Source organism: Mustela nivalis (genome assembly GCF_964662115.1).
Source record: "Mustela nivalis genome assembly, chromosome: 15".
Classification (NCBI taxonomy): Eukaryota; Metazoa; Chordata; class Mammalia; order Carnivora; family Mustelidae; genus Mustela; species Mustela nivalis.
The window spans coordinates 86,140,317-86,165,205 of NC_139034.1; the positions used below are offsets into that span (position 1 = coordinate 86,140,317).

The 24,889-nt window shown below is 49.0% G+C and overlaps 1 long non-coding RNA gene across 1 annotated transcript; it reads left to right on the top strand.

Moving 5' to 3' along the window:
* Positions 1 to 14,545: 14,545 nt before the first annotated feature.
* On the top strand, positions 14,546 to 23,825 carry LOC309848972. The gene is made up of 4 exons (XR_014303380.1): positions 14,546 to 15,694; positions 16,781 to 16,990; positions 21,524 to 21,754; positions 22,126 to 23,825. It is a non-coding gene; the product is annotated as an uncharacterized lncRNA (long non-coding RNA).
* The last annotated feature ends 1,064 nt before the right edge of the window (positions 23,826 to 24,889 follow it).

Genomic DNA, 24,889 nt, shown 5'->3' on the forward strand with positions numbered 1-24,889 from the left:
TATACATGAACAAAATAGACAGAATGATAAAACAAATCCTCAGGTACCCAGAACCCAGCTTCAAAAATCAACAACTCAAGGTTAGTTTGGTTTTATCCCTACCCTATTCACTCTTCTGCCTTATTATTTTGAGAAAAGCCCAAGGCGTCACATCATTTAAGTTTTAAATATTTCAGTATGTATCTCTAAAATATATGAAACCATATTTAAATGAAAGAATCACCGTATCATTGTAACACCTAGAAATGAATAATTTCTAATGGGTTCAAATACATAGTTAGTATACAAACTACTAAATATCTCATAAATGTCCCGTTTTTAATAGTCTGTTTGAATCACAATCCAAATAAGGGTCACAACAGCAACTGCTGATACATTGCTTAAGTATTTTATATTTCACTCCCCTTCCATCTGTGTCATGCATTTCTGAAGTCTTCTCTAGTCTGAAACATAACCTTTTTCTGGAGTAGCACACCCAAAGAAAAATCGATCTCAGTGTCCTCTATTGAATTATAGGATTCAGAACTCTTTATTTGAGTTCACACACAGTAAATATCTAGGAACAATTTTCTTTGTCATTGAAAAAAATTTTTTGGAATATTCTTGTCATCCTATTAGAAAATTTCAATCTTTTGCTTTTCTCTGGTTTTGAGGTGTGAGGAGAAGATGTGTTCATCTGTTTTCTCAAGAGAAGGAAGTATCATTCCAAAATCAAATAAGGAATTTTGGCAGACACAATGTCATATCTTCACCAAAGCCCATCTCATGACCATAAAGACTTGTGCACAGTTCTCTGTGCTCTCTTTACCACATATTTAAAATGGCAGAATCCTGAGACACCTGGGGGGCTTGGTTGGCTAAGTGTGTGCTTTTGCCTCAGGTCATATCTCAGGGTCCTGGGATCGAGCCCCGGGTGGGGCTCCCTGCTCAGCTGGGAGCCTGTCTCTCCCTCTGCTCATGTGCTCTCTCTCTCTCTAATAAATAAATAAAATATTGGAAAAGGAAAAATTTAAAGATAAATTAAAAAAAATAATAAAATGGCAGAATCATGGGTCCCTCACACACACCTGGAAGACGGTTGCCTGACCCACATCCGGCGGGGACAGAAGTGTCCCACCAACTGAGATTTAAGGGGTTTCTCACTGCAGCATAGTCTAGCTTCATCTGTCCTAACAGAATTTGGGGACCCAAACGTAAATGCAGGTGTACCTTGTTTTATTGTATGTCACTTGATTGTGTTCGCAGATACTATGTAGGTGTTTTGTTTTGTTTTGTTTTTGTTTTTGTTTTTTACAAATGGAAGGTTTGTGGCAACTCTGAGCTGAGCAAGTATTCCAATGCCATTTTTCCAACAGTCCCATTGTGGTAATTCTCACAATATTTAAATCTTCTTCATCGTGATGATGTTTGCTATGGTGCTCTCTGATCAGTGACTATGACCCTCTGAAACCTCAAGGTATGGTTAGGATTTTTGCAGTCAAGGATAAGGAATGTACATTGATTTTGTAGACATAATGCTAGCGTGTGCTTACTAGACTACAGTTTAGGGGAAACACAACTTTGCACAGGAAACCAAATAAAGAATTTGACTTGCTTTATTGTGATATTCACTTGCCTGCCGCTGTCTGCCGCGAACCCTGCAGTGTGTCTCAGACGTGCCTGTGCGCAGTTTGCCGTCTAGATGAGAAAGTTATGGAACCCCCGTTGAAGTAAGACTCCCACTTTCATAATAAATTTACTTATTGATTCATGTATTTACCAAATACATTAAATGGAGCAGATTTTGAAATTGAACAGTAGATATAGGCTATAGGGCTACATATTTTTATTTAAAGATTTTATTTATTTTTTTGACACACAGAGAAGTCACAAGCAGGCAGAGAGAGAGGGGGAAGCAGGCTCCCCACTGAGCAGAGAGCCCGATGTGGGACTCAGTCCCACGACCCTGAGATCATGACCTGAGCTGAAGGCAGAGGCTTAACCCACGGAGCCACCCAGGTGCCCAGGGCTACATTTTTTTTTTTAAAGAAAACAGTAAAATACTTAAACATTTCCAGTTGTATTTACTTTAAAATCTACATGTGCATTAGCCATCAACAGATTGAAAGGAAAAAAAAATGGCTACAGAGAAGAGGGGCCACCACACCTTTGGTGGATACCAAATCAGCATAGAAGAAAACAGCATAGCTAATTGTTTGATTTGAAAGCAATTATTATTCAGCATTGAGAGGAGTTTTCAGCCCAATGATCTATTATTACTCTGACGCAGACAGCTAAAACCAACTTTCTGTTACACAAGTTCTTCCCCAAATCCGAGAGAATTTATTTAATCCATGCTGGTGGAGTCGCAGAGGCGACGGGCAACACCTGTGGGACCCGGGGCCGTCTGTCATCTCCGAACGGGTTCTCTGGGGCAGGTGGTGGTCTCTTTGGGGCCACCGGTAGAAGTCAGTCCTGCCAGGGACCAACCCCCGTAAACCTTTCTATATCATTTAATCAAAATCTGTTTTTATTCTCTCTTCTCGATTATGAAGTAGACAAGCCATAGTGATTGAAAGACAACATGCATTTTAGCCAAATGATACAGTATAAAATCACAGAAACGGAGTGCTGAGAGAGCACGAAGATTGGTAGTTAGCTAAGTCCTTTATCGCACCGAAGAAGGAGCTGAGCCACAGAACCCCCAAGAGGCTTCCACAAGCCCAGAACACAGGCAGCTGTGCCCACGACAGCTCTAGACCCAATTTTCTGACTCCTGGCCCAGAGCCTCTTTTGTCTGCCTTTGAATAGAACATCATCTTAATACAATTTGCATATTCTAAAAAACCGACTTATTACAAATCTGATTTAAATATGTATGGGACTTAGAATAAGCACTCTTGTCACTACTGAACATGGGGAACCATCTTTTTTAAAAATGTAGAATAACCTAATAAAAGGCAGATTATTAAAATATAGAATGGATTTTGAAGGTTTTGTTCAAATCTCATCTCTTCGGCTTCAGCTTTCTCCCTTTCTGACTTTAGATAAGTTACTGACATTCTATGAACCTCAGTTTCCTTACTTATCAAATGGGGTCGTAACAAAGTCTTACTGAGTTCCTGGGGCGGCTACAGGTCCTTAGCGCTGAGCAGGCTCTAGGTCCTTACCGTGCGGCAGAACCAAGTTTCCGTGCATGCTGGTGCTGCTGGAGGTCTTGCAAAACCTTCATTTAAGGTCTGGGGGCTCACGGAGTGCTATTTTATGACGGCTTCAACTTCAAATTTTGTGCATCCTGGCAAACAGTCCCACAAACTCTATTTATTAAACCACTGATGGGAAGACATTTTCCGGGGAAATCGACACTGTATGTTTTCTAGAAACACAAGTCAACCAAACCCTCTCTTGCTTTATGCCAATTTAATTGCCACAGCTAGCTCGACGACTCCATTTTAAACCTAATTGCTTCAAGGTGGCAAGAAACGTATAGAACTTTATTTGTTTAGGCTATTTGAGAGAGGAAATATAGCCTGTCACCAAGCACATTCTATTGATGTGGTAAGTGATTGCACATTGGGAAAACAGAAACACTTAAAATTGTGTATCATTAAGCATAGCCCTGGCACGGTGAAGTAGGAGGCAAATGTGACACAGAACTTGAAAACCAGGAGAAACCCACAGTTCCAGTGCAGTGAGGCGTCCGTAGGATGTGGCCCATGGGTCAAAGAGCTTCCGAAAAGACACCTGAAACTCTCTCTCTCCAATCCTTCCTTAATCCTCTCTTTCCCTTTCTAGTTGCAAGCATGTATTTTTCATATAGAAAGAAAGATACAAAGTTACAAAATACTCTTTCATCCCCCCACTCAAATAAGCACCATATGCCCCCAGCACTAATGCATAAACTGTGTAGCATTTTAAGATGCTAATACCTATAAATAGGATATCTGTTTCCTCTTTGAAAACAACACAAGTTGGACTTCATTATGATGCAGAGTTTAGGTAGGCGATCATAGGCGTAACGCGGAAGCTATTAAAGACGAATGTTAGAGTCTGACGTGTAACGGAGGCGCTGGTTTAAGATACTGCTCTGGGATCACTCTAGAATAAGTTTTGCTTTCATACTTCCACATTTTGAATGGTAAAACAGTTGCGGACTGAAAAGAGCTTCAGTGGAAATTTAGTTTTCTCAGAATGTCTTTTTCTTTTTTTTTAAATTTGTGTGCTTGTGTTTCAATTTTTGTTGCTGAGTGTGTGTGTGTGTGTGTGTGTGTGTGTATGTGCGTGGAAGGTGAGAGACCGGATGCTTGTTTCCTGAGAACCACTGAGTTTGACCCCTACTTGGCTGTGCTAAGGCAAACTGAGAAAAGTCCAAATGTGTCCAACCACTTGACTTTCCAGGTCAGCTATCGAACCAGATACTACGGGATTCCATCAAAGAGCATAGTAGAGATGCCTGGGTTAGGGAAGAAATGCGTGTGGCATTCCTGAAAGCCACGATGGGGCTTGAACTATAGAAGGAAGCTATCATCACCATTGACAGATGCTTGTTGTGTAAGTAACCAGACTCCCTATAAAGAAACTGACTGCCGATTTAAATAAAAATGGAAGCAACCCAAGCAAGACCTAGGACAGCAGTTTTCTCTGGTCTTTCCTGCCTGTTTCTACACAGATAAGAATCCTCGTCTCTAATGAAACCGACAGCTCCACTGGCGCATAACTCCATGACAGGACATGCGAGCACAAATAGTTGAAATTGCTCAGAGGGAGAAAGTCAAAAGTGCATTGTGCAATCTGACTCTTTGGAATGTCAGTGTGATGCGTGAATCACCTGAGAGGCTTTGCCTCAGTCCATTTAAAGACATTATTCAAAGGAAATCTGTCTACACATCTCTGCCCAAAAAGGAGATTTTTCTCTTTCAAAATTAAATGAAATCCTCAGCTAATTTCTCAGCAGCAGGTGTCCTGACTACTGAATATGAGCTCATCTACCATGTGTTTAGCCTTCGTGGGATCTGAAATTTAGACTGTAGGAAACTCAGATTTGTAAAGAGCATGGTCAAAGAGCAGGAATCCTAGACCCTAGACTGTGCCAAATCACTTCCCAGACAGGTGACCTTGAGCAAGTGCCTTAATCTCACTGAGCTTTCATTTCCTTCTTTGTTAAGGATTGCCCAAGCCTCTCATCACGCTGGAGTTGTGTGACAGTCACAAGACAATAGTGACTGTAAGGTTTGATGAAGTCTGCCTCATAGGAACACTATAATGATTACCATAAGATTTTAGTATCATATAAGCAGAAGCTTCTGACATTTACTGAGTAAAGTTTTAGTTGAAGATATTGGAGTAACTGAAAGTGTCTGAGAAAACTCACAGGGTCAGTCAGAAAGAGGCAAGGGGAATAAAAGCCAAGAGGAAGACTAATACTGAGCCTGTCCACGAGCAGGGGGAGAGCAAGTAGGGTTACTGAAAGTGGTGCTAACAGACACATCTCATTTATAGAAGAAACAGACCCAGAGAGGTGGTCACAGGCATCACACCACCCGAGTGCGAGTAGGAAGATCATCATTGCATTGAAATCTTTAGGTTTGATCATCGGGAAGGCACAGCCTTGTTTCTATGAAGGGAGTTTTCTCCTGGTCAAGGACCACCTATGTAGTGATTTTAACTGGACACTTGACATCAACCATGTTGGTCAGTGTCTGGATTCCTGCCTTTCTGGATTCCTGGATTCCTGCCCGGGGCTTTCCTCTGGAAGGTTGTGAATTTACGTGAGCATCAGCTTGACCCTTATAATTCTTTGGTGGGATGTTTTTATGCTTCATCAGAATGGATTTACGGAAAGGCTAGTTTAGCCTTACTCCTGTGGTATGGCCTTTCTAGAGGCTCTACTGAATGCCCTGGTTATTCAACAAGGTCTCTCCACACAAGCTAAATGGAGGGCAAATATCTCCCAGCTCTATGGGAAGCTCAGTAGTTTTTTTTTGTTGTTGTTTGTTTGTTTGTTTATCTTGTAATCCCCTGATAGTTATCTTCCCTTACTAGTTGTTCTTGATCCTACTATTAGTTCAGAAGAATGTTCTAACAGAGACCCAAGGCAAACTCACAGTAGACTCTGGACTTCTTTCTCTGTGTGGCCCCTTGCTCTCCAGTACTCTGCCCCACAAATTCCAGTTATGCATTCCCTGTGAATTTACCTTTGAACCAGAAATCTCAGCCTCCCTGAATTCTGATCTGTATCACCTCCTCTCAGGGAGGTCACGTGCTCTGCTTGGGCTCCCCCTTCCTGGGCCATAATGCAGAAGAACCATCCAGGCAGAAAGCCAAGACCAAGCGATCGCCTCATTCATGGCTTTCCTGTCATGGATTACGTTCCCATACTTTCTTGGCCTGATAGCCACAAAACACACATTTTGTACCATTTTCTAGCTGTTTATAGCTTGAGGGCTAGTGTAGTACCAGCTACTACATTTTGGGCTGAGTCAGAAGGCCCATGAGGGCTCCTAGAAAAAGGACGTTCAGTCACAGCAGAGGAAGCAGAGCTGAGTTTTCAGAGGATTGAGGCATAAATGAAAGAAAGAAATGAGTCAGGACCTGTCAGAGACCAGCGAAGAAGAAGAGAACGGAATCACGACCTGAGAAGACATTAATCTTCCTTACTACTGTTCAGTTACCTATAATTGAATTCGGACAGTATTTCTAAGAGTTAATATTTGTAAGTCCTTAAAAGAGTGCCGGACTCATCTGCTAATATAAGTTTCTGAGTACAGAGCCCTAGAAGCACCACTTATCACAATTGTAAAAAAAAATACTGTGTATTTTCTCTGTAATGAACTTCTTTCCCCTCAGATCATAAGCCCTATGTGGGTAGTAACTGTGTTTACTTTTTTAACTCAGTCTCTCTACCCATTAACAAAATACCCACAACATGGGCCCATAACTGTGCCTGGATAAATGAGGCATTAGTAAACCTTGTAGGATTGAACCCCTTCCCTGTGGGATCAGAGTCTTTCTCTTGGTAGTGTCAGAATTGAGCATATGTCAGAAAGACACCCGGTCAATGTCTGCTGCCAAGTTGGAGAACTGACCTGTATGGGGAAAAGCTTATTCACATCTTGTCACAGATGTGTTCACGATGAGCAGGGGAGAAGAGAGGAAAAAAAAAAGTAGTGTTTTCCACACAATGACCTTCAAAAACAGTACCTGTAGAAGCATCGAAGTAATATGTAGGAGAGACAACCATAGAAGATAGTCTTCCCTTAAAATGCTTATTTTGTAAATTTGACAAAAAGCCTATGTAAATAGCTAATATAATCTTAAACTAAACTAACATTAGATTTTTTTAAAAAGCAAAAGCAAAATAAAAATAATGAATCTAACTGTTTAACATGTTAGTGGCATATCCACATGGAGAAGAAAACTTCCATGTAACTTTAAGAAATATAAATGACCTATACTTTCCTAGTGACTTGACGCTAAAAAAAACCTGAAAAACAATATTATGCTCTTTTCAATAATCATATTGTTAGTGATAGTATTGAGATAGCGATCCTGAGACAATACGACTACCCTCTGCGTGTAGTGAGTAATTGGTATGAGATAAATCAAATGAGCAATTATGGTGTTGTCATTGAAAACAGGAATTATCAACATGGGAAAGATACAGATGTGAGGTGGTAGAGATGAATAATAATCTGTAGTCCTGAATTTAATTTGCAATTATCAGTCACCATGAACTCACTGTATCATTGTATCTTATTGATACTGAACTCATTGTATCTTATCTTCTCAGGGATTTATTTGTGTGTGTCTTTGTGTGTTTAGGTCTGTCCTCTGAAAATACCTGGAAACAGTGACTAACCCAGTAGAAATTAGCACCCCTAGCACCAAGACTGTGGTCTTTAAATACTGTTTCCCACTAAAGCAGACCAGGACTCCTTGCTGATATGACGCTTCCAGTTTGAGGAAGAACATTTTCAAGATAAGTCTGTAATATTTAGTCATTCCAGAAAGCAAGAAGCTAGCAAATACCACTAGCGTCATGGTCAAAGAATCTAGGAACCACTTTCAAGAGACTTTCACAAGCCAATGGATAACTTTTCAATTAATAAATTGAAGTACATCAAAGATGTTAATTCATGCGTTTATAATAATACTCAAACCACATAAGACATACATGGAATGTACTAGGAAAACAACTCGTTATTTGGAAAATTAGTAAATAAAAAGACATAAGCAAATATAATATTTCCTGTAAGTTTTCTGGTGGAATTCTACCTCAGGATAACTGAATCATATGTGAGGGAAAATATCCTGTGAGACACATTTTAGACAGTAAATTTAAAAGATATGATCACATTAATATATCGCCATTTTACAACCCCTAAGTTATTTTTAATCTACTCCAGGCAGATTATTAATGGAAGTTACCTTTATAAAAAGGATGGCCAGACATCAAAATCCTTCTACTGGCTGTAAGGAATTTTTGCATAAAAAGGAAAATAAAATTATAACTCAAATCTCTAGGTCTAACTTCCAATTTGCAGAAAACACAGGATGCAAAGGAATTACACAAATAGCAAAACATGGAAAAAAATCAACAAATTTCCTTCAACAAAGAAACTACAATGGATATCTGGTGGGCTCAGTGGGTAGAGTGTGGAATCTTGATCTCAGGGTTATGACTTTGAGCCCCACATTGGGTACAGAGATTACTTTAAAATATAAGATCTTAAAAAAAAAAAAAAGAAGAAGAAGAAAAGAAAAAAGCTGCAAGGAAAGCACCGGAAGCCACACATTTATTAAGAGTGATTTAAGAAACAAGTCAATGAATTACAGTATATGGACCTTTATGAAATTCCTGAATTAAGCAAAGCATAGGAAAGGAAAAGATTAGAAAAATGTAACACTGGATGGATATTTAGTAACAGAAAAAATTATTGATAATTTTTTTGAGTGTGATAACAGTGTTGAGGCTACCTTTCTAAAGAATCCTTACCTTTCAGAGATGCATTGAAATATTTATGGAAGAAATGAAATTGTGGCAGACCACACTCTGTGCCTCAGAGCCAAAATGTACCAGCAAGACAGAGCCTCGGACAAAGAGGAACACTTGGTTTTATCGCCTTCCCGGGCAGGCTGTGGTCTTCAGAAACCAGAAGCCCACGCCGAGGAAGGGGCTGTGGGGTTTTACAGGGAAATATAGGATCTCACTGGTTTTGGCAGGAATTGTGTCCGTGCTGCCAGCCTGGTTCATCACCTTTCCAGGGCGGAACCGAGTTCCTGAGAGAAAAGGCCAAGAAGGTAGGAAGAGGGTTTGTAGAAGGGAGGAAGGGGTTACTTTAAAACGCAGCTTCATGGAGGCATTTGTGCTGCCATTTTGATTCTCGTTCAACTGCCTGCTTTTAAAGGGTTCCCGTGTGAGGGATGGGGTTTGCTGCAGTGCCCCCAGGGAGGGCCGCGCAGGCCGCGCAGATGGAGCAAGACTGTCTTCGGGGGCACGCGTGAAGCTGGGCGCTCAGAACATGAACTGACGTCATCCTCTTTCTCTAATTCTTATGGGTTGGACATTTCCACATACCCAACGTCATGTCTTTGGAAGTGCCGTGCTGTGGGTATTCGTTTAAATAAAAGAAGTTTTGAAATCTGTAGAAATATAATAGATCTCGTGATAATAAAAAAAGAGTCGAAAGTTAATATTCTTTAAATCCCAGATTCTGATACACAAACTTTTCCAGTATTTGTACAGCGTTTTAAAAAGATGAAAGTTGTAAATCTTGGTCACCCAAAATTACTCTGAGGTAATGTCAATTTTAAGGCATTTTTACTTAGCGCTCTGGTGAGATGTCCCGAGCGGCATAAGCAAGAAATCCCATGTGGCAGAGTGGATAATCCACTGAACGTGCCACAGGATCCTTGCCACTGCCACAATCAGCAAGGGCAGGCCACTGGTCCTTGGGGTGCGGCCTGGGAGGTGGGAAGCTCCGGCCTGACAGCCTTGAGCTGGGAGCAGGTGCAGGGCTGAGGCTCCGGGAGGTGAGTGCAGACAGCTGCCCCGGCCACATCCCCGTGGGACAAGGTACACGGACACAGCGGATGGGCAGCGTACTCCTTACAACATTTCCCAGGACAGGGCCATACTCTCATTTCCTAGCTTCAATGCTGCCATATTCTCACCGAATCCAGACCCCTGTGATGCAGCGGGGCCGCGGGGGACCCCTCCCCCCTGAGCACCCGCAGCACCCCGGCGCACGACTGAAGTCCCGTCCGGGACCCCTGTCGCTCCTTCCACTTGTCCTGTCCTGTCACCCCTGGGCTTGGCTTTGCTAGTGCGCAAGAGTGGGTCGTCCTTGAACTTCCCGAACTTGTCAGAATTCTCCATCTCTGCGTCTCTTCGCTGAAAATGTCACCGATCTTCTTTTCTCCCTCTCTCCCTACTTTCCTGTTTTTCTCTTAAATCTCAAAAAAATTGGAAAACTTAAACCTGGAGGATAAACAAATGAACGGTTTCCCGCTGATGAATCACCTTTCCGGCCCCTCGGGAATACAGGTTAGTTGCGCGAGAGGAGGTCTGCGCGTCGGGGCGCGCGGCCGTCGTTCAGGTACCGGGGAGCCCCGGTGATGAGGCCGGGGTGATGACGCGGGGGTCCCGCTGCATAAAGTCAGGGCCGCGCGCGAGCGGTCACAGGCCGATCTCCTGAACGCAATTCGCGAGAAGCGACAGGCCTCCATCACTCATGTTAGCGCCTCTTCGGGCAACGATGTTGTTTGAAATAATCAACTAATTCATCAAAGGCAACATGGGACTTGGGGTGGGGTGGGGTGGGGTGAGGGGAGGAAGGTGCTTTTTCAGGGCTCGTGAAATCAATGACATTCCTGTTTACCATTTGTCAGCTTTAAATAGTCCATACGTGTTTGCAGTGACTTCCAAATTTTGAGGGGCGATTTCACTTATAAGGATATGCAATTTTTAAGATTTATGGAGAGGGTGTTTCTTCCGCAAACACTCAGCTTTGATAATTATCAGGAGAATGATTCATTCTGTCTCGGAAGTTAAGTGCATGATAAATGGAATGCCTCTTAGGGCTTGCAATTTCTGAAATGTAAAGAATGCCCATTTCTTTGGTAATCACCTCAAACCCATTAATAATAAGTGTAAGCATTTTTGGGGCAGCAAGTTGGTAATAACTGTGCATCTAGAATAGTATGAGATCTGTATTAATCTCTTTTTCTTCATTCTCAAAGCAGACATCACAAAACCCAGAATCACGTTCGTGTTTCCTGCAACCCTCCCTGGACACTCCCGGCAGGGAACAGCTCCTGGGGTCAGCAAGCTGTCCCTCTCTGCCATCCTGAAACCCAGCGGGAACCTGGGATCCAAAGAATGTGTTTGCATTATCCGAGAACTCTGGCTTTACCACGAGGTCTACGAGGTCTACGCTGGGATTCCATTCTAGTGACTTGACTGAAGGCATCTCTTGTGACTCATTACTCAGTTCCCACAATCTGTTTGAGAACTTGTTTATGTTACCAAGAGCGTGGGGTGCCCACTTAGGAGTCTCTGACAATCGACCATCAAAACTAAGATAAACACGACCGGCGTGATCACACTGTCCCCGGTCACTTGAGCTGCAGGGAATCAAGAGATCAGCAAGACCTTTCTGATTTTCCGAATGAGCCCATGGGAAAGGTCACCCCCAAGTCACTTTGGGACATGTGCCTGCCTGTGATCCCATTCACGGCTCATGGAACCGGCCCGTCCTGCCCCGGTGCTTCATGAAGCCTGGTGCCGTTGAAAGATCACGGCTTGGGTGGACATCCTTTCCGGTGACAACATCTCGTTCCAGAAATCACAGACCAGTGTTCAGCCCTTCGGAGTGTTTCCTCCTCCAGCAGAGCACAACCGTGACCACTGGGAGAGGGCGGTCAAAGCAAGCAGGCCACGCACCCGTCCTGGGCCCCCAGACACCTGTTCGCGGGGACCCCTTGGCTCCTGTGAGTGACTCTTCTTTCGTGGAGACTTATTTGAAAACGGGGTCTGAAAGCCTCCCCGTAAGACATCTCCACCAAACGAACCACGCGTTGGTCCCCTTCCCAACTGTGTGACGGCCACCAGCCCGTGTTTCTGGGATAGTCATTCATTTTGACGCACGCACGGAGGCTTGGCTGTGTTGACTCATTTTCTAGCAAGAGGATGAAACCGTGTGGTCTAGGGAACGGGATAGGAGTAGAGGGGTTTGGGAAGTGGGAATTTTATTCTTGCTCCGATGCTAATTCTCCGGTGACCTCAGCCCAGCCCTCTGAGTTGTTACTATCTGCAGAGGGAAGATAATGGACAGGCCCTCCCCTCCCCCAGGAGAGTCCTGGGGATTAATTAGGCGGCTCATTTGAGATTCAAAGTGCTGGGAGCCCACAGGAGAAGTGACTGGAGAACAAAGGGGCTCACACTCATGCTAGCAGCCAGGGACCACACCAAAGCCACCCCCAGGAATCCATTTGGTGGCACACTCATATTTGTTAATTAGCTGGGGTGAGGAAGTCATTATGGCCAGGAGGGGTTAATGGAAAGCTTGAACTTGATCTAGCCGCCCCATTGAGGTGTAAATCGAGGGCTCCTTTGTTCTGAAAGAGGGCCAGGCCCTCCAGCCTCCAGCTAACCAGCACCTTCCAGGAACCCCAAGGAAGTCCTTGGGAGCTTGAACAGTTTTTCAATGAAAGGTGAAACCCAGTTCTCGCTGGGTCTGTCGGAAGGAGAAACTCTTCTCCAAACAAATAAAAAGGAAGAGCAGGAGCTAAGGAGTACTCCTCCCTGCACCCTGTCACCGACACGTTCCCTCCGGCACTCACTGCGGCACAGTGTGAGCCTCGCTCACACGCACACATGCAAGCTTGCACGACCGTGTGCACACGCACATGCCCCTGCTCACACGCATGCACACGCACGCTCACGCACTCACACGTACATGCCCGAGCTCACATGCATACACGGGCTCACAAGGGCACAGTCACACGCACACATGCTCACTTACACTCACGAACGGTGACACACACTTGCACACTCACAAGCACACTCATACTTGTACTCACACATGCCAACTCACACACACGCACACTTCTACACTTACATGTACACGTGCTCCCACGCCCACGGTCACGACTCACACGCACATGCCCACGCTCACACTCATACCTGTTTACACTCATGCTCCCACAAACTCACACAGATACCCTCATGTGCACAGACACGCTCACACGTTCACACACAGGCACTCATTCACACACGCTCAAATAAGGACTCTAGCCAGAAACCAGAAGAACACAACGGGAGGAGCCCCAAGAAGTCCTCAGCCAGCCCGGGGCGGGGGGACCACTGTGGAGGGTGAAGGACGCCCTCCCCGGGAAGAAGGAAGCATCTGGAACTTGTGGAGCGCGGTCAGCTTTGCAAGTGAAGCCTGGAGGAATCCAAACCAGTTGGGAAAGTTACGGACTTTGATGTTTGCCTTTTTGTTGAAGGCAGGTATCTTTGCAGGGCCAGTTTCGGGAGGATTCCTGGGGGAGGGAGGGGTACTGATAAGGACCCAGAGCATTCCTGGGCTGGCTCCCACCCACCCCCAGGGGAGCCCAGAGCCCAGGGTGGGTCAGATGCACTCACAAGTCAGACTCCTCCAACGAGCTCCTACCGAGGAGCCTGTCTGAGTGGCGCTCAGTACAGACAGCCAGTGTGAAAACCATGTGCGCGGACCCTTCAGAGCCCTGCACCGGCTTGCCCCCTCCCAGGAGCCAGGAAGAGACGTCGGAGAGCGGCAAGGACACCTGACTCTGAAGCAGGACGGACATACGTGCGGAGAAGCCCGTTCCAGGAGAAGCAAAAGCATGTCCTTCTCCATGGTTCTTCTGGCTTCTCCGGGCCCGGAAGGCGGCACCAGCATCCTCACAAGGAAGACACACCCTGACTAATCATGCAGACAGCTCTGGTCCCGAGGCCGCTTTCACCCAGAGGACGTTTTCTGTCTGCACCAGAGAGCTCAGCTCTCCAGAGAGGAAAGACTGTTTTCAGAATTACTGCCGGGGCAGAGGAACACAGAGCTGGGCGGGCTGCGCACTCTCTCTGGTCTTGGGATTTCTGAGTCCGGAACAGCCAGACCGGTCAGGTGTTGGGGTGTAGAGGGGGTGCACCTGCCTGTTTAGAGTAAATGAGGTATTGCTGGACCAGCCTCCGTGTCTCAGGACGGGAGGGGTGGGGCAGAGCTCCTTAGGGGAGGCTGACTTTCCCAGAGAGGATCACGGGGAAGCCACATTTCAGGGATCTCAGCAAGACCAGAGAATGCGAATTTAAAGACTTAGAGAAAACAGATCTCTAGAGGAAGGGGTACCCAGTGGGACAGCATGACTTTGCAAACGTAAACAGGGAAGTTGTCTAACTTGAGAAAGTGGTTAGGCCCTCCCAGGGTCTGAGGGTCGCATCCCTGCCCCGCCCGTCCTGGCTCGCTTACCATCTATCTCTTCTGTTTTGTCCTTGGCCCTTGGATCAGCAGCCATGGGAAAGGGGAGCAGAATCCTCCTACATCCAAGCCCAAATACAGCCCCAAGCGGTACTGAAGGACGTTGAGAAAAGGGCAGAAGCAGGCAGGCCCGTCGGACCTCCCCGCACCCAGCCCAAAGCAGGTGCAGACCCTCCCCCTTCCCGAGGAACCACACATCCTTACTGTCCTTAACTCAGAAGACACGGGGGCCCCAGAGAATGGGAACCAGCTAAGTCTAGTCGTGCCCCCCTCACACTGGACCTGTCCTGTTTGTCCACCACTGCCCCACACCTCGCCCAGCCACGGTCAGCGCTCACCGCCTCCCTTCTGCCGCTTACATAATATAGAACTCATCACTTATTACTTACATAATATAGAACTGTATCACTCATATTCAGTGAATGTGTGTGCTTTTCCCTGTGAGCCTGTCCCTGTCAGCCAGGGCCCCCGAGAGGAGGGAAGACGACATTTCCCTGTCCTGCCCCTGCCGCGGGTGCGAGCGGCTCCCTCTCCAACCTCCCCGGCTCCTTATGTCCCTCCACATAGGAAGCTCAGGGCTCCGCAGGCCCTGGCCTTCCGGCTGCTGCCTGCCCTCAAGAGACAGTCCTGGGGGGCTCACCGTGTCTGAGTCCGCGTCAGTGGGACCCAGGAGCAGACTCAGAATCGTGGCTGCCCGACGCTGGCCGGCGTGCTGCAGGACCCTCCCCCTGCCCCACTTCCTTCGCCCGCTCTTCCTGCGCTGCTCTGTAAGTCAAGGAAGGACTGAGAGCCACTTTTCTGGAGGAACATTAAAAACAACACCGTAGCCCTCTCATAAAGTTTTCTCACCTCCAGAAGTTCAGGCAGGTGACTTGGAGGCCCGATGGCCAGGCCCAGTGTCCAGGACTCACTACGGACCCCAGGAAGCTCTGAGTCCTGTGCGGGTGAGCGAGCTCACCTGTAAGCGTGCGGGGTATGAGCACCTCCTTCTTACGGCTGCTGTGCCTACAGACCCGAACTACCGCCCTTCACCCCCACCCAGGAACAGGGGAGTGCAAGGGCAGAACGTCAGACAAGCAGTCACGGACGATGTCCCAGGACTTTGATCTCTGACATCTTAGGATTATTTTTACCTCCGGCAGGAAGAATAGCTTCAGATTTTCATTCTGCAAACATGGGCGACTGTAGTACTGAATCTCAGTCCCTTTTCCTCTTATGTGAGTATTCTGACATGGAGCTGTCAGCCTGGCGAGGTGGGACAGAGGCAGGAGGTCAGGTAGAGAAGGCACAGTGACCCAGCAGATGGTTGTGTCCCCCAGATTTGGTAATATAGGGACAGCCTGTCCTCAGCCACATCAGACAGAATGAGGTCATGATCTCTCAAAGGAATTTACGAAGGGTCTGAGCGTCGTTCTGTTGTGATGACCAGAGTGGAGGTGATGGGCATTGAGGGGTGACAAGGGACTGGTGGCTTCGCCAGGTGGGGATGCAGCTGAGAGCCAGGGCCCGCCACTGGAGGAGAGAGCAGGGCTTAGATAACCCATGGGGGGAACGGGCTGGGCCCTCCTGTCAGTGCTGCTGGATAAAACGCGGGCAGCCGGGTAAGCGTGAGTGTCGGATGCACAGCCAGCAGGAGTTTAGTTAAGTACGTCCAAGGGTTACATGTTGTGTACCTACCCCATCCAATCAGTTCCGTTTCTCCAGAGAATCATTAACCCTGAGAGACTGTGAGACTGTGGGGCTCTCATGTCCAATGTCTGCTGTTGTCTAGGGGGCTGGAGACCCACCGAATTGATGATGTTGCTGTTTGAGTCCAAATGCTGTCTGCCGGCAGAATTCCCGCCTCCTGGTTTTTTAATCTCAGAACCTTCAACTGATTAGATGAGGCCCACCCACATGGAGGAAGATAAACTGTTTTATTCAACATCTACTGATTTAAATGCTAATCTCATCTTAAAAATACATTCACAGAGACATCTAGAATAATGCCGGACCAGAGGTCTGGGCACTGTAGCACAGCTAACTTGACACATGGAATTAATTATCACATTAGGAAAGACATCTCCCCGAGCCCCGTGTTTGAAAATCTAATGACTTCACAGCGATTTGCAGCACATTCATGGGAATCTAATCCCAGACATGTTGAGTCATAAAGAAAAACAGCAAACATACGGTGCAGCTATCAGAAGTGCTCTGGGCATGTGCCTCGTGGATGAGGAAATCTGTTTTTTTAAAGAATTGGTCACCTAGAGATGTTTTGTTTTGCTTTGATTTCTTCCTTCTTCTTCTTCTTTGTTTAAAAGGGCAGAGCTTTCTGGAGCCAGCTGAAATCTGAAGTCTCTGGATCGCTACAGACAAAACAAGTCACTATAGCCAGCTCGTTTGGCCGCGGAGGCAGTTGGGGCCTCCTATTTGAAGCTAAGTTGAGCTCAGCCATGTCCCTGTGCGAAGGTGACAGCTCCGTCCAGGCGGACCTCTGGGGACTGTTCACGACAAGAGATGTTCCGCTGAAGGTACCGAAGTATTAGATGTTGACGATCTGGAGCCCCGGGAAACTCTCTGTGTGCAGAGGGGAAGCCCCTGCACATGTAACAGAGAGACTGGGCTTGCGGGGGCAGAGCAGGCCATGAAGTCCCCGCACTCACTTCCGCTCCTCTCCTGTGCCCACGTAGCTCGCAGCCCCTGCGAGCTGTCCTCAGAATCGGCCTATCGCACAGTAAATCCATTCAGGAGAAGACAGTGAAAACCCCAAAGCAAGGCTGTTTCCTCTAAAAAATCCTCAGCGAGAAAGGGGAAGTTGGACAGTTAGCACAGAGAGCATCTGCTCTGCCCCAGGCTTTGTTTTTTTCCGCCTTCTTTGGAGACTGAGAAAAACTTTGTCCTTAGCTTCCAGAGGGAGACAATGGGGCCTTATTTCCCAGAGCCGCGGGTGGGAAACGGGAGAGTTTGAATCCAGCCAGCGCTGGCTCTAAGTAACCTTCCCAGTGGACGACGCGTGCTCCATCCCAAATAACCCACGTGAGGAAATTTCCCGGACCATCTCCTTTCTTGTCTTATGCGACCAGAAAGGCTTCTGTCTAAAAGGCTTTAGACAAATGACCCTCCCCCTGGGTTCTCACCGTCTTCCCAGGCTCACCCGCAAATAACAGTGAACCTGGCAGGAAGCGTTTTATTCTGACTTCCCCACTGTTCACCGTGGGCCGGACACTGCTGGAGAAACCGGCACATACCGACTTCTTTAATCCTCACGAGAACCCCACGATGTAGGCCCCCACATGGCATCTGGCCCCAGAGCTCACTCTATTTCCCATGGGAGAGCATTGTTTGGGGACATTTCAAAACGACAACTGACATACGAAACAAAATGTCCTAGGATGCTTTAAAAAGAGTGTCCTCACAGAACTCCTCGCATTTTCCTCCCATGACTGCCTGTGAGCGGAAGCTTCCCTGGGGGAGGGAGGAGCGAGAGCAGCCTGGGAGAGGTGGGGGGGTCAGAAACCTGGTCCCCCGCTTAGCGTCAAAGTCTTCCCAGACTCACACAGGCCAAACAGCGATCCATCACCTCCCTCCGGAACCCGGCTCGTCAGTGATGACCATTCGCCTTCTGCTCTCAGAACCTAACCATCGGCTTTGGTCACCTCTTTCCTTCTCCGCTTGCCTCCACACCGGGCTCTCGGCGTGTCCTCTGGAAGGCACGTGTACAACGGGAAATGGCGGTGCCCCTGCAGGACCGCACAGTGATGGGAAGAGCACCATGGTCCAGAGGTCATGGTTTTGTCATCTCATGGAGGGTGCAACCAGGACACGGACTGTGACAGGTCAGGGTAAGAGATGACAGGGACACGAGAGAGGGAGGGCGTATGAGACCCTCACTGCATGTGCTGAGGCATCTCGGAGCAGGACACGCTCACCTCTGTGCTGCCGAGACAGAGAAGCCGGCAGACGGGTTGCTGAACCCGAGCCCCTCCGACAGCACAGAAAGGCGGGGGCAGGGCTGGGGCTGGGAGGGAGCGGGACAGGGGACAGCAGTGAAGGGTCCCTTCCGGCAGATGTGTAGGGGGTGGTGATGAGATCAGAAGAAGGAAGTCTTAAAGCTAAAACTTCTTAAAAGCTCATCCTTCCTCTCTGGCTGCAGTGGGATCCCCCGGCCGAGGCTCTTGTCACCTGCTGCCCGCTGGACCGCCCTGGCCGCCCCGCCAACCTCCCCTCTGCAGAGGGCTGCGGGCAGCCTCGCGCATCTCTTCCCGTGGGGGCACTCACCATTTACCCACGGCTGTATGCCTTGCTCCCGCTCCCTCCTTCCCTGTTTCCAGAAGAGCCTTTCCACTGAAGTTAAAGCCACCTCCTTCCCCGGGCTTTGGCGCCCATCTTGTCCCACCGACTTAGAACCCATCCCCCACTATTTCCCGGTGACCATCGTGCCCCGAACATGTGCTCTTCATGGACCTGCTTTCCAGGCAGACCCCCGGACCGCTGCAAAGCAGAGCTCACTCAGGAGATGGCATCACCGGTGGTGGTGGAGCTGGGCTGGGAGGAGAGAAAACCCAGCGAAGCGAGTTACAGTTTATTTGGAATTGGTTTGATGTCACGGGAAGCCCAAGGTTGACTTGGTGGCTATGAGACGCCGAGATGGCCCCGGCGGTTCTATCTTGCTGTAATGCCCTTCTTAGCAGGTCACTTTATCTTCGAACGGTCGCACAATGGTTGTTCATCTGTCAGACAGTCTTCTGACAGCGCAAAAGGGACAAAGGCCAAGTGTGATCTTTCAAATCTCCAAAAGAGTCTGGAGGCCAGGGAGCCCCTTCAACCAGGCCTCATGGCATGGTGGCCACTGCAGTCGGGCGACATGACGCCCACCCGGATGAAAGTGGGTTCTCTTGGGAAGGAACCAGAAGATGACCCTAGTCAGCGTATTTCTGCTCTTACCACGATCTCTGCTCTCCCAGCACTTCAGGTGCCATCTAACGGGGCTTCTCAGAAGCCTTCTCTCTTCTTGAATGACCTTCTGGTGGCTTCTGGGACAGCACACGCTGCTGTGATTTCTTCCACTTCTGTTCCTCCTCCGTCTCTTCCGCAGGCTTGTCCTCCACTGCCTGACCCTGTGGTCGCCTTCCCGGTGTTCCGGCACCGGGGGAGGGCGCGGGCTCCCCTCTGCTCCTGCAAGGCCGACCCCAGGCTTCGAGCAACAGCACGACAAGTGCAAGCTGCCCCAGAAAGGGAAAAGGTGGGAGACGGGTAGTTATGGACCCTGGTGTGGAGGCCTAGAGGGACCGCGGCCGAGAGGCCTCCAGCGTCCTTGGCCTTCCCTTCCCAGTGTCAAGATGACTCCTGCCACTGCGGAGAGTGACCAAGTGTGTACGCCTCAACTTGGAGGTCAACGTCCTCCCTACGTGCCTTCACTCTTCTGAGTTGATCCTACCTGCGCACACCGCTTGCGTCCTCCCCGGTCCTGAGCGTGGGGTCAACGAGCCACACCTGGCTGATGCTTACTTGTCACAGTGTGAGGGGGACGTGAGGACACGGCTGCCCTCCCATGTCCACTGCAGCCCCCGGAGTGCTTCTTGTATCACTTTGTGGAAACGACCCTTCTCCTGAAGCACAGTGTGCCCCTGTCATCCTGAGGGTAGGAACACCTTTCCTTTGCACCAGGGGAGGCCTGAACCCGGGACCTTGTTCCCCGGACCCTACCTTCCTCTCCAAAGACTTCTCCCAGAACCCCCGCGGCATCTCCACCCCCGGGCCCCACTTGCCAGCTGTCTCCTCTCTGGAGCACGTCTCTTCTGCAGCACAAGGCCCCATCCCTGAGAACACTGTTGATTCTCTTGGTGTCTTTTATTCAGTCTCTCGGTTTTAGGCGGATGCTGAGCCCCGGCAGGAGAAGTCTGTCCCGTCTGCCCCCGCCTGAGCGTGGGTTTCTTTGCGGTCACCCGCGGCTGCTGGGGCTGCGGCGGGCGAGGCGGTGGCCGGGAGCGTCTGTGTGGTTCCAGCCGCGCGGCCCCGGCAGCCCGCGTGTTGCGGGGGGAGGCCCGGGGCTCCCGCCGCGCTCCAGCCCCGCGATCCCTCCCAGAGTCCGTGCGCAAAGGATGCGTATATTTTCAGACGTCAGCTTGTCTAAGGTCAGCCTTTCAGTCCACTTCCCAGTGGCCTTTCATCAGCGGCGTCTGGTGGTGTCACCAGGCCCAGCTTCCTTTCCAGCCCGGGAATCAGGGCGCGTCTCGCGCTTGGTAAAACCTCCGACGGGACGAACCGGATCGCGTGCGCTTGGGCGAATCCCTTGACCTTGCGCGGCCCACGCTCTTGGTCCGCGCGGCGAGCGACTCCCCAGGCTGCGGCGCTCGGGGCAAACCAGGGAAGACGACTGCGCGGGGCACGTCTGCCTCCGGCTCGGGTCCTGATCCCGGGGTCCTGGGATGGAGCCCCGCGTCGGGCTCCCTGCTCAGCGCGATCCTTCTTTCTTTCTCTGCCCTCCCCCACTTGCTCTCTCTCTCTCTCTCTGTCAAATAAATACAATTTAAAGAAGGAGGAGGAGGAGATGGAGGAGGAGGAGGACATTCCCTGCTCCCGTTCATCTTCCCGTGAAATCCGTGCGCTCTTCCCCCGGCGGCCTGCGGGTCGCACAGAGCACTCTCCTGTCGTGGGGCTGGATGTTGTCAGCCTCTCCGATGACCTTCTGGGCATAGGAATCAACAGTCAAGTGCCAGCAGTTCTAGACCCAGCAGACTTACTGGCAGAAATTGATCTCAGGAAATAGAGCCCCACGGACACATGTGACAATGCGCTCAGCAAGGCTTTCCAATAGGATATGTAAGCAGCTTAATTACCACACAGACAGGGGTGTCCATGAGGGAGGATAAAGCCCTATCATGCATCCTTTCAAAAATCACACGCACAAATACGCAAACATGGAGAAAATTCTGGGAATAAAATATAGATAAATATAAAAAAAATAAAATAAATATAAAAAATTAGTAGTGGTTTCCCCCCAAGGATTACTAGGATTTTTCCTTCTTTGTCATTATAATATCGTATGTTTCTGTTCCCACCAGGGTCATGTTATCACTTGTATAATGAAATAAGCTCTTAGTTTTGGAAAACTCATGGTCTACCTTTGATGGTGCCTCCCCCGGCCTGCAGTTATCACCCAGTTGGGCGAGGTCCGGAGAGATCCTGGTAGCCCCGTCCCAGAGATGATGTCCTACTAAGGATGTGTCCTAAAGGAAGGCATCGATGTCACCATTCGAAAAAGAAGGAGCGGAGACAAGAGGAAGAACGCGTGGGTAAGCAAGGGAGGGACCCTGTCTGCTGGTGAGGTTCAGCCTGTTTGTCTCTTAAATTGAATTTGAATCATTCCTATATGTAACCCCAGTAGCACCGATAGTCTAAATTCACACAGGGAAACGTGTTGTGAGAAAGCCCACTCACACCCCCTGGGAAGCTGAGGTTTTCCTGGGACTAGAGGTGACAGATGCTTGGCTGCCCCACCCCCGCCCCGTAAGACCATTCATTCTGAATGCCATTTGGGGTCATGGTCGACAGTGCGGCCTCAACAGGCCCCAGTGTGTGCCCAGTTCTTTCCGACATGAGTGGAAGGGGCGATTGATTTCTGGCTGGCTGTCTAACACTCTTTGCAAAATCTATTCCGGATCAGGTTCTGGATGTGCCTGGTTTCCGGGGCAAAGGCTCAAAGAAAAAGGATCCTTTCTCCGATTCTGCCTGTTTCCATCTCCTGCTGCTGATGGGAGGCCGGGGGGCCCCCCGTGTCCCAGAGGAAAGTTGCTCTGCCCCCAGAGCTGTGACGGCAGGAAGAGAAGGACCCGCTTCCTCCCTGCATTCCAGCGGGTGACAATGGCGAACCCACTCTGAGAGGGACGGCTGTGTGTCCAGCACAATCCAGAAAGCCTAGTATCTCGCGCTATTTGCAAGCCTGCCTCTCCGACACATCTGGCCGGCTGTTTGTCTTTGTTAGAAGGACCGACTCGTCATTTTGCCAGGGGACTCTCTACCACCCTCTGTCACCAGCATCTGCACAGAACAGAAGGCTTTGGAGGCTCGGATGACAAAAACAGTGCCTCCGAAGGGACCGAGAAAGATAGTAGTGTTTCTGTGCGAAGCAACAGAATGTGTAAGAGAAAGCGCCAACCAAGCCACACCAATGAGCCATTGTGAGGTCCTGCTTGAGCAGAAGAGGGATCTGAGGCCACTAACAAGGGTGGGGGGGACGCGACACGGCTTCGAGCCCGAGTGCCACCCGCATCTGCCCCACAGAACACAGCGCCATTCTGCGGCCTCTGTTGCCTCTTGTGTGCCAGGCCCCGAATGGGGGCTTCACCGCGTTGTTTACCTTGTTTACGATTTGTCTCTTTTCTCCTGTGGGAAGCCGTGAAGCACAGGCGTATGTCTAATGTACCCACCCCTGTATACCCTGGGTTTGCCGCCCGGCAGAGGCTAAACCAAGAGCTGAAGGAAGGAAGACAGAGAGGAGGGAAGGAGGAGAGAGGGAGGCAGGGGAGAGGGAGGGAGGAACGTGCACCCTTATCCGGTGACACTGCCCGCACCTCCCGCACCTGACCGGCTGCCAGGTGAAGGACCGCGCCGCACCACCGTGCCCACCGCCGCTGCTCAGGCCTGCCCGGCAGCGAGCGATGCCATCAGTAAACATCTGTTGAGTGGGGTGTGGTCTTCAGCGCTTACTGGATTAGCCGGAGATTAGATTTGATACTATAGCAAAAAAAAAAAAAAAAAAAAAGGTTAGTGTAACCATGCTCAGAAGTACTTTAAATGAATGGGTTTTATAAAAAGGGCATTTTCCTAGCCATTCTGGTAGCTAATTATTTTTGTGACTAAAAATTCTAAACTCCAGGCACATTTAAGAGATGGAAGCAAGGGACTGGTGGCTCCCAGGACAATCAGCTCCTTGCAGGAGGTGGGCAGCCGTAATGTGTCGTGAGGCAGGTCAGTTCTGGGGCCATTTGCAGGGCTAGCTCCGGGGGCTTAGCCGAGATGATCCCACCACTCCGTTGTCTTGCGACATGAAGATGAGCATGTGGTCAGAGAGGCAGTGGCCTGTTCCCGTCACACCCGCTCAGGATGACAGGCACATGTTGCAATGCTCTGGAGAAAGGAAGACAGGAAACCAGTGTGAGATCCTACCCTTTCCTCAACGCTAGATTCGACCATTCCGTTCGATCCCTGGGCTGTTTATGATTGAAAGCACTATGGGTTTGAGTCCCAGCTTTGGCCCTTAGGTGGCTGATTTGGGTGAGCCAAGGGACGTTTCTCAGTTTTCTAATCTGTGGAATGGGAATAAATAATGTCTGTCTTGACAGTCCTTATTGCCAAGATCGAATAAAGGCGGTCGTTGACATGATTTTGTAAAGCGTGAATTTCCACGCGTTGTATCGCTAGTGGTAAAAACACCTGCTGGTTAGTTAGCCCCGATGGTGTGTGTGTCTTGCTGAGCACCGCACTGCCACAGCAGTTAAAACTCAGAAAAATCCCATAGGGAAGCTGGCAGTGGGGGTGGTGCTGTGGTCATTTGCCCACCGGGAAGCTTACACGGACGTGGGAGACAGCGTGCACCGGACAATGAAGGAGTCAAGTTCGTCCAGGCTATGGTGATTGGGAGGACCGCCGCTCATCAGTGACACCTCAGAGAAAAGGGAGGGGCTTGGGGTTTCATAGAAGCAGGGGGACAAGGACAAGTGGACCACAGGGTTGCCCGTGGGTCTGTGGGAGCAGGAGAAGGTCTTATCGGGTCCCTGAGGAAGTGTGAAGGGGAATCTTATCCTGGAATGGTAAGAGCGGGTGGTTAGCTGGTTTCTGGAGCAAAAAATGGATGATGGGTGTGGGACTGACCATCGCTGTTTACTAGGAACACATGATGGGGTGAAATTTCAGTGTCACAGGTTCAAACATATGCCCAAGAACACACAGAGAGTAGTACCAGCGGTGGTAAGACCTGGGTAGTGCTAGCAGCAACACTATGAACGTTTAGTGACAGTTTACCAAGGGTCCAGTCGCGCACTCGGAACTTTGTGTGCATTCCCGCACAATATTCTAAATGAAAATTCTATTCCTCTTTCCTAGTTAACAGGAAGGCCCACAATGCTTCTGCTTCAGAGACCAGAGAACCCATGCAGGCTCCAAATGTCACTGAAGGAAGGGAGTCTGGCTTTGCCGCTGGGCTCTGCCCCCCACCACATGCCACCCACCACAGCATGGAAGCACTTCCCCATCTGTGAAAGCTTCGTAACACCAAACACCCTCACCTGGCGACGACAGTAGAAAATTGGTCCGTTGCTGTAAGCCTGCGTTCTCTCCTTACTATACAGCTTTTAAACCAGGTCCAACCATCACCTTAGATTCTGTAGTCATAAGGGATGACCTGTCCCATACTGATGGTTTCTAAGTTT